This window comes from Idiotropiscis lumnitzeri, unplaced genomic scaffold (assembly GCF_059441095.1).
Source record: "Idiotropiscis lumnitzeri isolate Australia: NSW breed Sydney's pygmy pipehorse unplaced genomic scaffold, RoL_Ilum_1.0 HiC_scaffold_311, whole genome shotgun sequence".
NCBI lineage: Eukaryota > Metazoa > Chordata > Actinopteri > Syngnathiformes > Syngnathidae > Idiotropiscis > Idiotropiscis lumnitzeri.
Window position 1 is genome coordinate 1 of NW_028283849.1, and position 15,000 is coordinate 15,000.

At 60.2% G+C, this 15,000-nt stretch overlaps 1 pseudogene; it reads right to left on the bottom strand.

The window, feature by feature from the left end:
- On the bottom strand, positions 1-1,841 carry LOC148314374 (18S ribosomal RNA; annotated as a pseudogene; the record flags this gene model as incomplete).
- Between the last annotated feature and the right edge of the window lie 13,159 nt (positions 1,842-15,000).

Sequence of the window (15,000 nt, forward strand, 5' to 3'; positions counted from 1 at the left end):
GCCGGCACCGCTGCCGGCCTCCGGCGGGGCCCATCCGAGGACCTCACTAAGCCATCCAATCGGTAGTAGCGACGGGCGGTGTGTACAAAGGGCAGGGACTTAATCAACGCGGGCTTATGACCCGCGCTTACTGGGAATTCCTCGTTCGTGGGAAATAATTGCAGTCCCCAGTCCCTATCACGAGCGGGGTTCAGAGGGTTACCCGCGCCTCTCGGCGCAGGGCAAGCGCACACGCTGGTCCGCTCAGTGTGGCGCGCGTGCAGCCCCGGACATCTAAGGGCATCACAGACCTGTTATTGCTCAATCTCGCGTGGCTGAGCGCCACTTGTCCCTCTAAGAAGTTTTTCGGACGCCGACCGCTCGGGGGGCCGCGTAACTATTTAGCATGCCGGAGTCTCGTTCGTTATCGGAATTAACCAGACAAATCGCTCCACCAACTAAGAACGGCCATGCACCACCACCCACGGAATCGAGAAAGAGCTGTCAATCTGTCAATCCTGTCCGTGTCCGGGCCGGGTGAGGTTTCCCGTGTTGAGTCAAATTAAGCCGCAGGCTCCACTCCTGGTGGTGCCCTTCCGTCAATTCCTTTAAGTTTCAGCTTTGCAACCATACTCCCCCCGGAACCCAAAGACTTGGTGGTTTCCCGGGCGCTGCCCGGCGGGTCATGGGAATAACGCCGCCGGATCGCGAGTCGGCATCGTTTATGGTCGGAACTACGACGGTATCTGATCGTCTTCGAACCTCCGACTTTCGTTCTTGATTAATGAAAACATTCTTGGCAAATGCTTTCGCCCTGGCCCGTCTTGCGCCGGTCCAAGAATTTCACCTCTAGCGGCGCAATACGAATGCCCCCGGCCGTCCCTCTCAATCATGGCCCCAGTTCAGGAGGGAAAACCCACAAAATAGAACCGGGGTCCTATTCCATCATTCCTAGCTGCGGTATGCAAGGCGGCGCGGGCCTGCTTTGAACACTCTAATTTTTTCAAAGTAAACGCTTCGGGCCCCAGGTTAGCGGGACACCCAGCCAAGGGCATCCCGGGGGCGGCCGAGAGGCAGGGGCTGGGACAGACGGTGGCACGCCTCGCGGCGGACCGTCAGCTCGCGTCCCGAGGTCCAACTACGAGCTTTTTAACTGCAGCAACTTTAAGATACGCTATTGGAGCTGGAATTACCGCGGCTGCTGGCACCAGACTTGCCCTCCAATTGTTCCTCGCCAAAGGGTTTGGGTGTTCGCTCATTCCAATTACAGGGCCTCGAAAGAGTCCTGTATTGTTATTTTTCGTCACTACCTCCCCGTGTCGGGAGTGGGTAATTTGCGCGCCTGCTGCCTTCCTTGGATGTGGTAGCCGTTTCTCAGGCTCCCTCTCCGGAATCGAACCCTGATTCCCCGTTACCCGTTGTCACCATGGTAGGCGCAGAAAGTACCATCGAAAGTTGATAGGGCAGACATTCGAATGAGACGTCGCCGCCGCGGGGGGGCCGGCGATCGGCTCGGGCGTTATCTAGAGTCACCAAAGGGGGGGCCGGGCCGGCGGCACCGCGGAGACCGACAGCCCGCCGGCTGTGAAAGCCGGCGGGCCCGCTGCACCGCGGCAAACCGAACCCGCGTGGGTTTTGGGTCTGATAAATGCGCGCGTCCCCGCGGAGACGGGTCGGCGCTCGTTTGCATGTATTAGCTCTAGAATTGCCACAGTTATCCAAGTAACGGTGGAGCGATCAAAGGAACCATAACTGATTTAATGAGCCATTCGCAGTTTCACTGTATCGGAACCGTGTGTACTTAGACTTGCATGGCTTAATCTTTGAGACAAGCATATGCTACTGGCAGGATCAACCAGGTAGCCCTCGCGTCCGGCGGTCTGTGTTTCTTGCATTGGAACCGGAGCTGAGCGGGGAGCCGGGCGCGGGGACCGGGCGGCGCCCGCGGGAGACGGCCTCCCGCGGGGTTACCCCCGGCGGCACCCCAGCCTCCCTCGTTTCGTTTCTTTTTCGGACGTGGGCTACCGAAATTTCCGTTACCGATTCAGCCCCCGTGCGCGGTGAGGAAGTCGGCTGGGCCTCGGTATGTACTCGGTCCGTAGAGGCCGCGTTACCGCGTGGCGGTCAGTCGCGGGAGGGAGCCGGAGCCGCCCGCACGCCCGCGACCGCAACACGCACTCGGAGGCGGCGTCTTCTGACAGACGCCGGTAGGGTTTGAGAAACATGCTTTTTCGGAAAGGACCGCTCGGCTGACGCGGGCCTGGGCTCCCGCACCCCTCTCGTGGCGGGGCACCCGCGAGCGCGGCGGAACTCCCGTGTAGGACATCTCTGGGCCCGTGTGGCCGACGGGCACGCGACAGGGTCGTCTCGGTCTCGCGACGAAAGCGGTTTCGCGCTGGTTGGTGCGCTAGAGGTCGATCCGCAGGCCGAAGGAACCGTCCGCCCGAACACCCCGGCGCGAGGCCGGGGCCGGCAGGGGCCCTCCGATGGCGGGTCATGCTTGCCAATCGGTCAGTGGTTGGTGTGGTGCAGTATATGTCAGGGTGTGGGTGCGAGATGGGCCGGGAGGACCGCTCCTCCTGCGTCGGACCCCGAGTCATAGGAAGTGCCGTTTTGTCACAACCCCAGGGGTGGGGTGGGTAACGGTAGGGAAGTGCCGGCCAACGCGCAGAGGTCGACCCGCAGGCCGAAGGAACCGTCCACCCGAACACCCCGGCGCGAGGCCGGGGCCGGCAGGGGCCCTCCGATGGCGGGTCATGATTGCCAATCGGTCAGTGGTTATGTGTGTGCTGCGGTGCCGGCCAACGCTCAGAGGTCGACCCGCAGGCCGAAGGAACCGTCCACCCGAACACCCCGGCGCGAGGCCGGGGCCGGCAGGGGCCCTCCGATGGCGGGTCATGATTGCCAATCGGTCAGTGGTTATGTGTGTGCTGCGGTGCTGCGGTGCCGGCCAACGCTCAGAGGTCGACCCGCAGGCCGAAGGAACCGTCCACCCGAACACCCCGGCGCGAGGCCGGGGCCGGCAGGGGCCCTCCGATGGCGGGTCATGATTGCCAATCGGTCAGTGGTTGTGTGTGTTGCGGTGGGGCCGGGAGGACCGCTCCTCCTGCGTCGGTCCCCGGGTCATGGGAAGTGCCGTGTGGCGGTGGTGGGGCCGGGAGGACCGCTCCTCCTGCGTCGGACCCGAGTCATGGGAAGTGCCGTGTGGCGGGGCCGGGAGGACCGCTCCTCCTGCGTCGGACCCGAGTCATAGGAAGTGCCGTGTGGCGGGGCCGGGAGGACCGCTCCTCCTGCGTCGGACCCGAGTCATAGGAAGTGCCGTGTGGCGGGGCCGGGAGGACCGCTCCTCCTGCGTCGGACCCGAGTCATAGGAAGTGCCGTGTTGCGCTGGTGGGGCCGTGCCCGCCAACAGCCTTCAGTGGTCGGATACCACGTTTGCAAGCTCCCCGCTGGAATGGGGACTTAGAAGAAATGAGGGGAAAATTCCCCCGGAGCTCCGTGCCTGAGGGCGGGCTGTGAGCCGCGCCGCGTCCGCCAACAGCCTTCCATGGTCGGACACCATTGTTCGCAAGTTGCCCGCTGGAATGGGCACATAGAAGAAATTTCGAGGATAACATCCACCAGAGCGCCAGGGCGGCCGTTATTGCAGTATGCGTCCGCCTGGCAGCTCTCTTCCGCGGGAACCATTGGGCAATTTCTTTCACGGAGGTGGACATAGAAGAATTTTTGTTTCTAAAAACGTGGTTCCTAAAAATGTGCCCCAGGTGTTTTGGAAAACCCGGGTAAACCTGGGAAGTAGGCAAATGACCCTCTGACTAGGGGGAAAAACGTTTGCCTACTGCAGCGCCCCTAATGCAATTCGGCGGAACTGCAACGCCCCTGGTCGCCTAAACGCTACCCCTGGTCGCCTAAACCTCACCCCTGGTCGCCTAAACCTCACCCCTGGTCGCCTAAACCTCACCCCTGGTCGCCTAAAAGTCACCCCTGGTCGCCTAAATTGTCAACCCCTGGTCACCTAAATTGTCAACCCCTGGTCGCCTAAAGGGGACTTAGAAGAAATGAGGGGGGCAAATTCCCCCGGAGCTCCGTGCCTGAGGGCGGGCTGTGAGCCGCGCCGCGTCCGCCAACAGCCTTCAGTGGTCGGATACAATGTTTGAAAGGTCCCCGCTGGAAAGGGGACTTAGAAGAAATGAGGCAAATTCCCCCGGAGCTCCGTGCCTGAGGGCGGGCTGTGAGCCGCGCCGCGTCCGCCAACAGCCTTCAGTGGTCGGATACAATGTTTGAAAGGTCCCCGCTGGAAAGGGGACTTAGAAGAAATGAGGCAAATTCCCCCGGAGCTCCGTGCCTGAGGGCGGGCTGTGAGCCGCGCCGCGTCCGCCAACAGCCTTCAGTGGTCGGATACAATGTTTGAAAGGTCCCCGCTGGAAAGGGGACTTAGAAGAAATGAGGCAAATTCCCCCGGAGCTCCGTGCCTGAGGGCGGGCTGTGAGCCGCGCCGCGTCCGCCAACAGCCTTCAGTGGTCGGATACAATGTTTGAAAGGTCCCCGCTGGAAAGGGGACTTAGAAGAAATGAGGCAAATTCCCCCGGAGCTCCGTGCCTGAGGGCGGGCTGTGAGCCGCGCCGCGTCCGCCAACAGCCTTCAGTGGTCGGATACAATGTTTGAAAGGTCCCCGCTGGAAAGGGGACTTAGAAGAAATGAGGCAAATTTCCCCGGAGCTCCGTGCCTGAGGGCGGGCTGTGAGCCGCGCCGCGCCCGCCAACAGCCTTCAGTGGTCGGATACAATGTTTGAAAGTTCCCCGCTGGAAAGGGGACTTAGAAGAAATGAGGCAAATTTCCCCGGAGCTCCGTGCCTGAGGGCGGGCTGTGAGCCGCGCCGCGCCCGCCAACAGCCTTCAGTGGTCGGATACAATGTTTGAAAGTTCCCCGCTGGAAAGGGGACTTAGAAGAAATGAGGCAAATTTCCCCGGAGCTCCGTGCCTGAGTGCGGGCTGTGAGCCGCGCCGCGTCCGCCAACAGCCTTCCTTTGGTCGGATACAATGTTTGAAAGGTCCCCGCTGGAAAGGGGACTTAGAAGAATTGAGTAAAATTCACCCGGAGCTCCGTGCCCGAGGGCCGGCTATGAGCCGCGCCGTGCCCGCCAACAGCCTTCCACGGTCGGATACAATGTTTCAAAGTTCCCCGCTGGAAAGGGGACTTAGAAGAAATTTGTAAAATTCACCCGGAGCTCCGTGCCCGAGGGCCGGCTATGAGCCGCGCCGCGCCCGCCAACAGCCTTCCTTTGGTCGGATACAATGTTTCAAAGTTCCCCGCTGGAAAGGGGACTTAGAAGAAATTTGTAAAATTCACCCGGAGCTCCGTGCCCGAGGGCCGGCTATGAGCCCCGCCGTGCCCGCCAACAGCCTTCCACGGTCGGATACAATGTTTCAAAGTTCCCCGCTGGAAAGGGGACTTAGAAGAAATTTGTAAAAATTCACCCGGAGCTCCGTGCCCGAGGGCCGGCTATGAGCCCCGCCGTGCCCGCCAACAGCCTTCCACGGTCGGATACAATGTTTCAAAGTTCCCCGCTGGAAAGGGGACTTAGAAGAAATTTGTGAAAATTCACCCGGAGCTCCGTGCCTGAGGGCCGGCTATGAGCCGCGCCGTGCCCGCCAACAGCCTTCCACGGTCGGATACAATGTTTCAAAGTTCCCCGCTGGAAAGGGGACTTAGAGGAAATTTGTGAAAATTCACCCGGAGCTCCGTGCCTGAGGGCCGGCTATGAGCCGCGCCGTGCCCGCCAACAGCCTTCCACGGTCGGATACAATGTTTCAAAGTTCCCCGCTGGAAAGGGGACTTAGAAGAATTGAGTAAAATTCACCCGGAGCTCCGTGCCTGAGGGCCGGCTATGAGCCGCGCCGTGCCCGCCAACAGCCTTCCACGGTCGGATACAATGTTTCAAAGTTCCCCGCTGGAAAGGGGACTTAGAAGAAATGAGGCAAATTTCCCCGGAGCTCCGTGCCTGAGGGCGGGCTGTGAGCCGCGCCGCGTCCGCCAACAGCCTTCAGTGGTCGGATACAATGTTTGAAAGGTCCCCGCTGGAAAGGGGACTTAGAAGAAATGAGGCAAATTTCCCCGGAGCTCCGTGCCTGAGGGCGGGCTGTGAGCATCGCCGCGCCCGCCAACAGCCTTCAGTGGTCGGATACAATGTTTGAAAGTTCCCCGCTGGAAAGGGGACTTAGAAGAAATGATGCAAATTTCCCCGGAGCTCCGTGCCTGAGGGCGGGCTGTGAGCCGCGCCGCGCCCGCCAACAGCCTTCCACGGTCGGATACAATGTTTCAAAGTTCCCCGCTGGAAAGGGGACTTAGAAGAATTGAGTAAAATTCACCCGGAGCTCCGTGCCTGAGGGCCGGCTATGAGCCGCGCCGTGCCCGCCAACAGCCTTCCACGGTCGGATACAATGTTTCAAAGTTCCCCGCTGGAAAGGGGACTTAGAAGAATTGAGTAAAATTCATCCGGAGCTCCGTGCCCGAGGGCCGGCTATGAGCCGCGCCGTGCCCGCCAACAGCCTTCCACGGTCGGATACAATGTTTCAAAGTTCCCCGCTGGAAAGGGGACTTAGAAGAAATTTGTAAAAATTCACCCGGAGCTCCGTGCCCGAGGGCCGGCTATGAGCCGCGCCGTGCCCGCCAACAGCCTTCCTTTGGTCGGATACAATGTTTCAAAGTTCCCCGCTGGAAAGGGGACTTAGAAGAAATTTGTAAAATTCACCCGGAGCTCCGTGCCCGAGGGCCGGCTATGAGCCGCGCCGTGCCCGCCAACAGCCTTCCACGGTCGGATACAATGTTTCAAAGTTCCCCGCTGGAAAGGGGACTTAGAAGAAATTTGTGAAAATTCACCCGGAGCTCCGTGCCCGAGGGCCGGCTATGAGCCGCGCACCCCCGCCAACAGCCTTCCACGGTCGGATACAATGTTTCAAAGTTCCCCGCTGGAAAGGGGACTTAGAAGAAATTTGTAAAAATTCATCCGGAGCTCCGTGCCCGAGGGCCGGCTATGAGCCGCGCCGTGCCCGCCAACAGCCTTCCACGGTCGGATACAATGTTTCAAAGTTCCCCGCTGGAAAGGGGACTTAGAAGAAATTTGTGAAAATTCACCCGGAGCTCCGTGCCCGAGGGCCGGCTATGAGCCGCGCCGTGCCCGCCAACAGCCTTCCACGGTCGGATACAATGTTTCAAAGTTCCCCGCTGGAAAGGGGACTTAGAAGAAATTTGTAAAAATTCATCCGGAGCTCCGTGCCCGAGGGCCGGCTATGAGCCGCGCCGTGCCCGCCAACAGCCTTCCACGGTCGGATACAATGTTTCAAAGTTCCCCGCTGGAAAGGGGACTTAGAAGAAATTTGTAAAAATTCACCCGGAGCTCCGTGCCCGAGGGCCGGCTATGAGCCGCGCCGTGCCCGCCAACAGCCTTCCACGGTCGGATACAATGTTTCAAAGTTCCCCGCTGGAAAGGGGACTTAGAAGAAATTTGTAAAATTCACCCGGAGCTCCGTGCCCGAGGGCCGGCTATGAGCCGCGCCGTGCCCGCCAACAGCCTTCCACGGTCGGATACAATGTTTCAAAGTTCCCCGCTGGAAAGGGGACTTAGAAGAAATTTGTAAAATTCACCCGGAGCTCCGTGCCCGAGGGCCGGCTATGAGCCGCGCCGTGCCCGCCAACAGCCTTCCACGGTCGGATACAATGTTTCAAAGTTCCCCGCTGGAAAGGGGACTTAGAAGAAATTTGTGAAAATTCACCCGGAGCTCCGTGCCTGAGGGCCGGCTATGAGCCGCGCCGTGCCCGCCAACAGCCTTCCACGGTCGGATACAATGTTTCAAAGTTCCCCGCTGGAAAGGGGACTTAGAGGAAATTTGTGAAAATTCACCCGGAGCTCCGTGCCTGAGGGCCGGCTATGAGCCGCGCCGTGCCCGCCAACAGCCTTCCACGGTCGGATACAATGTTTCAAAGTTCCCCGCTGGAAAGGGGACTTAGAAGAATTGAGTAAAATTCACCCGGAGCTCCGTGCCTGAGGGCCGGCTATGAGCCGCGCCGTGCCCGCCAACAGCCTTCCACGGTCGGATACAATGTTTCAAAGTTCCCCGCTGGAAAGGGGACTTAGAAGAAATGAGGCAAATTTCCCCGGAGCTCCGTGCCTGAGGGCGGGCTGTGAGCCGCGCCGCGTCCGCCAACAGCCTTCAGTGGTCGGATACAATGTTTGAAAGGTCCCCGCTGGAAAGGGGACTTAGAAGAAATGAGGCAAATTTCCCCGGAGCTCCGTGCCTGAGGGCGGGCTGTGAGCATCGCCGCGCCCGCCAACAGCCTTCAGTGGTCGGATACAATGTTTGAAAGTTCCCCGCTGGAAAGGGGACTTAGAAGAAATGATGCAAATTTCCCCGGAGCTCCGTGCCTGAGGGCGGGCTGTGAGCCGCGCCGCGCCCGCCAACAGCCTTCCACGGTCGGATACAATGTTTCAAAGTTCCCCGCTGGAAAGGGGACTTAGAAGAATTGAGTAAAATTCACCCGGAGCTCCGTGCCTGAGGGCCGGCTATGAGCCGCGCCGTGCCCGCCAACAGCCTTCCACGGTCGGATACAATGTTTCAAAGTTCCCCGCTGGAAAGGGGACTTAGAAGAATTGAGTAAAATTCATCCGGAGCTCCGTGCCCGAGGGCCGGCTATGAGCCGCGCCGTGCCCGCCAACAGCCTTCCACGGTCGGATACAATGTTTCAAAGTTCCCCGCTGGAAAGGGGACTTAGAAGAAATTTGTAAAAATTCACCCGGAGCTCCGTGCCCGAGGGCCGGCTATGAGCCGCGCCGTGCCCGCCAACAGCCTTCCTTTGGTCGGATACAATGTTTCAAAGTTCCCCGCTGGAAAGGGGACTTAGAAGAAATTTGTAAAATTCACCCGGAGCTCCGTGCCCGAGGGCCGGCTATGAGCCGCGCCGTGCCCGCCAACAGCCTTCCACGGTCGGATACAATGTTTCAAAGTTCCCCGCTGGAAAGGGGACTTAGAAGAAATTTGTGAAAATTCACCCGGAGCTCCGTGCCCGAGGGCCGGCTATGAGCCGCGCACCCCCGCCAACAGCCTTCCACGGTCGGATACAATGTTTCAAAGTTCCCCGCTGGAAAGGGGACTTAGAAGAAATTTGTAAAAATTCATCCGGAGCTCCGTGCCCGAGGGCCGGCTATGAGCCGCGCCGTGCCCGCCAACAGCCTTCCACGGTCGGATACAATGTTTCAAAGTTCCCCGCTGGAAAGGGGACTTAGAAGAAATTTGTGAAAATTCACCCGGAGCTCCGTGCCCGAGGGCCGGCTATGAGCCGCGCCGTGCCCGCCAACAGCCTTCCACGGTCGGATACAATGTTTCAAAGTTCCCCGCTGGAAAGGGGACTTAGAAGAAATTTGTAAAAATTCATCCGGAGCTCCGTGCCCGAGGGCCGGCTATGAGCCGCGCCGTGCCCGCCAACAGCCTTCCACGGTCGGATACAATGTTTCAAAGTTCCCCGCTGGAAAGGGGACTTAGAAGAAATTTGTAAAAATTCACCCGGAGCTCCGTGCCCGAGGGCCGGCTATGAGCCGCGCCGTGCCCGCCAACAGCCTTCCACGGTCGGATACAATGTTTCAAAGTTCCCCGCTGGAAAGGGGACTTAGAAGAAATTTGTAAAATTCACCCGGAGCTCCGTGCCCGAGGGCCGGCTATGAGCCGCGCCGTGCCCGCCAACAGCCTTCCACGGTCGGATACAATGTTTCAAAGTTCCCCGCTGGAAAGGGGACTTAGAAGAAATTTGTAAAATTCACCCGGAGCTCCGTGCCCGAGGGCCGGCTATGAGCCGCGCCGTGCCCGCCAACAGCCTTCCACGGTCGGATACAATGTTTCAAAGTTCCCCGCTGGAAAGGGGACTTAGAAGAAATTTGTGAAAATTCACCCGGAGCTCCGTGCCTGAGGGCCGGCTATGAGCCGCGCCGTGCCCGCCAACAGCCTTCCACGGTCGGATACAATGTTTCAAAGTTCCCCGCTGGAAAGGGGACTTAGAAGAAATTTGTGAAAATTCACCCGGAGCTCCGTGCCTGAGGGCCGGCTATGAGCCGCGCCGTGCCCGCCAACAGCCTTCCACGGTCGGATACAATGTTTCAAAGTTCCCCGCTGGAAAGGGGACTTAGAAGAAATTAGGCAACTTTCCCCGGAGCTCCATGCCTGAGTGCGGGCTGTTTGCCGCGCCGTGCCCGCCAACAGCCTTCAGTGGTCGGATACAATGTTTCAAAGTTCCCCGCTGGAAAGGGGACTTAGAAGAAATTATGAATATTTTTGTTTCTAAAAACGTGATCCCTGAAAATGTGCCCCAGGTGTTTTGGAAAACCCGGGTAAACCTGGGAAGTAGGCAAATGACCCTCTGACTAGGGGGGAAGAACGTTTGCCTACTGCAGCGCCCCTAATGCAATTCGGCGGAACTGCAACGCCCCTGGTCGCCTAAACGCTACCCCTGGTCGCCTAAAAGCTACCCCTGGTCGCCTAAAAGCTACCCCTGGTCGCCTAAACGCTACCCCTGGTCGCCTAAACGCTACCCCTGGTCGCCTAAACGCTACCCCTGGTCACCTAAACGCTACCCCTGGTCGCCTAAACGCTTCCCCTGGTCACCTAAACGCTACCCCTGGTCGCCTAAACGCTACCCCTGGTCGCCTAACTGACCCCTCGTGTGTGGGGATCAACGTTTGCCTACTAGGGCGTCCTCCGGCGGCCTCTCGGCAGTACTGCAGGCCCATTTTAGCCGAGCCCATTGAAATGAATGGGGGAATTTTATACGTTTTTGCCTTTTTTTTCCCCCCCTCGTTCTTTTTGTATTTATTCATTTATTTCAACTTTTACCGACTCAACCGCCCTCCGGCGTGCCCTCGGCGGTCCCGCAAGCCCAATTCGGCCGAGCCCATTGAAATGAATGGGGGAATTTTATACGTTTTTGCCTTTTTTTCCCCCCCTCGTTCTTTTTGTATTTATTCATTTATTTCAACTTTTACCGACTCAACCGCCCTCCGGCGTGCCCTCGGCGGTCCCGCAAGCCCAATTCGGCCGAGCCCATTGAAATGAATGGGGGAATTTTATACGTTTTTGCCTTTTTCCCCCCCCCTCGTTCTTTTTGTATTTATTCATTTATTTCAACTTTTACCGACTCAACCGCCCTCCGGCGTGCCCTCGGCGGTCCCGCAAGCCCAATTCGGCCGAGCCCATTGAAATGAATGGGGGAATTTTATACGTTTTTGCCTTTTTTTTCCCCCCCCTCGTCCTTTTTGTATTTATTCATTTATTTCAACTTTTACCGACTCAACCGCCCTCCGGCGTGCCCTCGGCGGTCCCGCAAGCCCAATTCGGCCGAGCCCATTGAAATGAATGGGGGAATTTTATACGTTTTTGCCTTTTTTTTTCCCCCCTCGTCCTTTTTGTATTTATTTACTTATTTCAACCTTTACCGACTTAGGGGCCGCTTTGCACCGCCTGTGCCCGGGGAAGGTGCTCCTATTCGGGCCAAGTGTGACACACGCCCGCCCTCCTCCTCCGGAGCTTCCATTAGGGTAGACTTAGGGGCCGCTTGGCACCGCCTGTGCCCGGGGAAGGTGCTCATATTCGGCTTCACTGTCAGGCAGCATGCACTCCTCCTCCGGAGCTTCCATTTGGGCAAACTTAGGGGCCGCTTGGCACCGCCCGTGCCCGGGGAAGGTGCTCCTATTCGGGCCAAGTGTGACACACGCCCGCACTCCTCCTCCGGAGCTTCCATTTGGGCAAACTTAGGGGCCGCTTGGCACCGCCTGTGCCCGGGGAAGGTGCTCATATTCGGCTTCACTGTCACACAGCATGCACTCCTCCTCCGGAGCTTCCATAAGGGCAAACTTAGGGGCCGCTTGGCACCGCCTGTGCCCGGGGAAGGTGCTCATATTCGGCTTCACTGTCACACAGCGTGCACTCCTCCTCCGGAGCTTCCATTTGGGCAAACTTAGGGGCCGCTTGGCACCGTCTGTGCCCGGGGAAGGTGCTCATATTCGGGCCAAGTGTGACACACGCCCGCACTCCTCCTCCGGAGCTTCCATGAGGGTAGACTTAGGGGCCGCTTGGCACCGCCTGTGCCCGGGGAAGGTGCTCATAGTCGGCTTCACTGTCAGGCAGCATGCACTCCTCCTCCGGAGCTTCCATTTGGGCAAACTTAGGGGCCGCTTGGCACCGTCTGTGCCCGGGGAAGGTGCTCATATTCGGGCCAAGTGTGACACACGCCCGCACTCCTCCTCCGGAGCTTCCATTTGGGCAAACTTAGGGGCCGCTTGGCACCGCCTGTGCCCGGGGAAGGTGCTCATATTCGGGCCAAGTGTGACACACGCCCGCACTCCTCCTCCGGAGCTTCCATTTGGGCAAACTTAGGGGCCGCTTGGCACCGCCTGTGCCCGGGGAAGGTGCTCATATTCGGGCCAAGTGTGACACACGCCCGCACTCCTCCTCCGGAGCTTCCATAAGGGTAGACTTAGGGGCCGCTTGGCACCGTCTGTGCCCGGGGAAGGTGCTCCTATTCGGCTTCACTGTCACACAGCATGCACTCCTCCTCCGGAGCTTCCATAAGGGCAAACTTAGGGGCCGCTTGGCACCGTCTGTGCCCGGGGAAGGTGCTCCTATTCGGCTTCACTGTCACACAGCATGCACTCCTCCTCCGGAGCTTCCATAAGGGCAAACTTAGGGGCCGCTTGGCACCGTCTGTGCCCGGGGAAGGTGCTCCTATTCGGGCCAAGTGTGACACACGCCCGCACTCCTCCTCCGGAGCTTCCATAAGGGTAGACTTAGGGGCCGCTTGGCACCGTCTGTGCCCGGGGAAGGTGCTCCTATTCGGCTTCACTGTCACACAGCATGCACTCCTCCTCCGGAGCTTCCATAAGGGCAAACTTAGGGGCCGCTTGGCACCGTCTGTGCCCGGGGAAGGTGCTCCTATTCGGCTTCACTGTCAGGCAGCATGCACTCCTCCTCCGGAGCTTCCATAAGGGTAGACTTAGGGGCCGCTTGGCACGGCCTGTGCCCGGGGAAGGTCCTCATATTCGGGCCAAGTGTGACACACGCCCGCCCTCCTCCTCCGGAGTTTCCATGAGGGTAAACTTAGGGGCCGCTTGGCACCGCCTGTGCCCGGGGAAGGTGCTCCTATTCGGGCCAAGTGTGACACACGCCCGCACTCCTCCTCCGGAGCTTCCATTTGGGCAAACTTAGGGGCCGCTTGGCACCGCCTGTGCCCGGGGAAGGTGCTCCTCTCCGGGCTAAGTGTGACACACGCCCGCACTCCTCCTCCGGAGCTTCCATAAGGGCAAACTTAGGGGCCGCTTGGCACCGCCTGTGCCCGGGGAAGGTGCTCCTCTCCGGGCTAAGTGTGACACACGCCCGCCCTCCTCCTCCGGAGCTTCCATGAGGGTAGACTTAGGGGCCGCTTGGCACCTCCCGTGCCCGGGGAAGGTGCTCCTATTCGGGCTAAGTGTGACAGACGCCGGCCTATTACCCCCGGAGCGATGGAGCTGGGGGCGCTCGCTCCCCGCCCGTGCCCGGGGAAGGTGCTCCTCTCCGGGCTAAGTGTGGCAGACGCCGGCCTATTACCCCCGGAGCGATGGAGCTGGGGGGCGCTCGCTCCCCGCCCGTGCCCGGGGAAGGTGCTCCTCTCCGGCCTAAGTGTGGCAGACGCCGGCCTATTACCCCCGGAGCGATGGAGCTGGGGGGCGCTCGCTCCCGGCCCGTGCCCGGGGAAGGTGCTCCTCTCCGGGCTAAGTGTGGCAGACGCCGGCCTATTACCCCCGGAGCGATGGAGCTGGGGGTGGGCGCTCGCTCCCTGCCTGTGCCCGGGGAAGGTGCTCCTCTCCAGCCCCAGGTCGCCTAACCCCCTTACCCCTGGTCACCTAAACCCCTTACCCCTGGTCGCCTAAACGTCTCACCCCTGGTCGCCTAAACCCCTTACCCCTGGTCACCTAAACCCCTTACCCCTGGTCGCCTAAGTGGCCCACCCCTGGTCACCTAAACGTCCCACCCCTGGTCACCTAAACGTCCCACCCCTGGTCGCCTAAACCCCTTACCCCTGGTCACCTAAACGGCCCACCCCTGGTCGCCTAAACCTGCCGCCCCTGGTCACCTAAGTGGCCCACCCCTGGTCGCCTAAGTGGCCCACCCCTGGTCGCCTAAGTGGCCCACCCCTGGTCGCCTAAGTGGCCCACCCCTGGTCGCCTAAGTGGCCCACCCCTGGTCGCCTAAGTGGCCCACCCCTGGTCGCCTAAGTGGCCCACCCCTGGTCGCCTAAGTGGCCCACCCCTGGTCGCCTAAACCTGCCGCCCCTGGTCACCTAAGCTGCCCACCCCTGGTCGCCTAAGTGGCCCACCCCTGGTCACCTAAACGTCCAACCCCTGGTCGCACTTAGTGCAATTCGGCCCACCTCGCGTCCGGGAGGAGGCCATCCTCTTCGGCCTGACTTTCACGGACGCCGGCCTGTCTCCTCCGGAGCCTCCACGCGGTTGAACTTAGGGGCCACTCGGCCCACCTCGCGTCCGGGGGGAGGCCATCCTCTTCGGCCTGACTTTCACGGACGCCGGCCTGTCTCCTCCGGAGCCTCCACGCGGTTGAACTTAGGGGCCACTCGGCCCACCTCGCGTCCGGGGGAAGGCCGTCCTCTTCGGCCTGACTTTCACGGATGCCGGCCTGTCTCCTCCGGAGCCTCCACGCGGTTGAACTTAGGGGCCACTCGGCCCACCTCGCGTCCGGGGGGAGGCCATCCTCTTCGGCCTGACTTTCACGGACGCCGGCCTGTCTCCTCCGGAGCCTCCACGCGGTTGAACTTAGGGGCCACTCGGCCCACCTCGCGTCCGGGGGAAGGCCGTCCTCTTCGGCCTGACTTTCACGGATGCCGGCCTGTCTCCTCCGGAGCCTCCACGCGGTTGAACTTAGGGGCCACTCGGCCCACCTCGCGTCCGGGGGGAGGCCATCCTCTTCGGCCTGACTTTCACGGACGCCG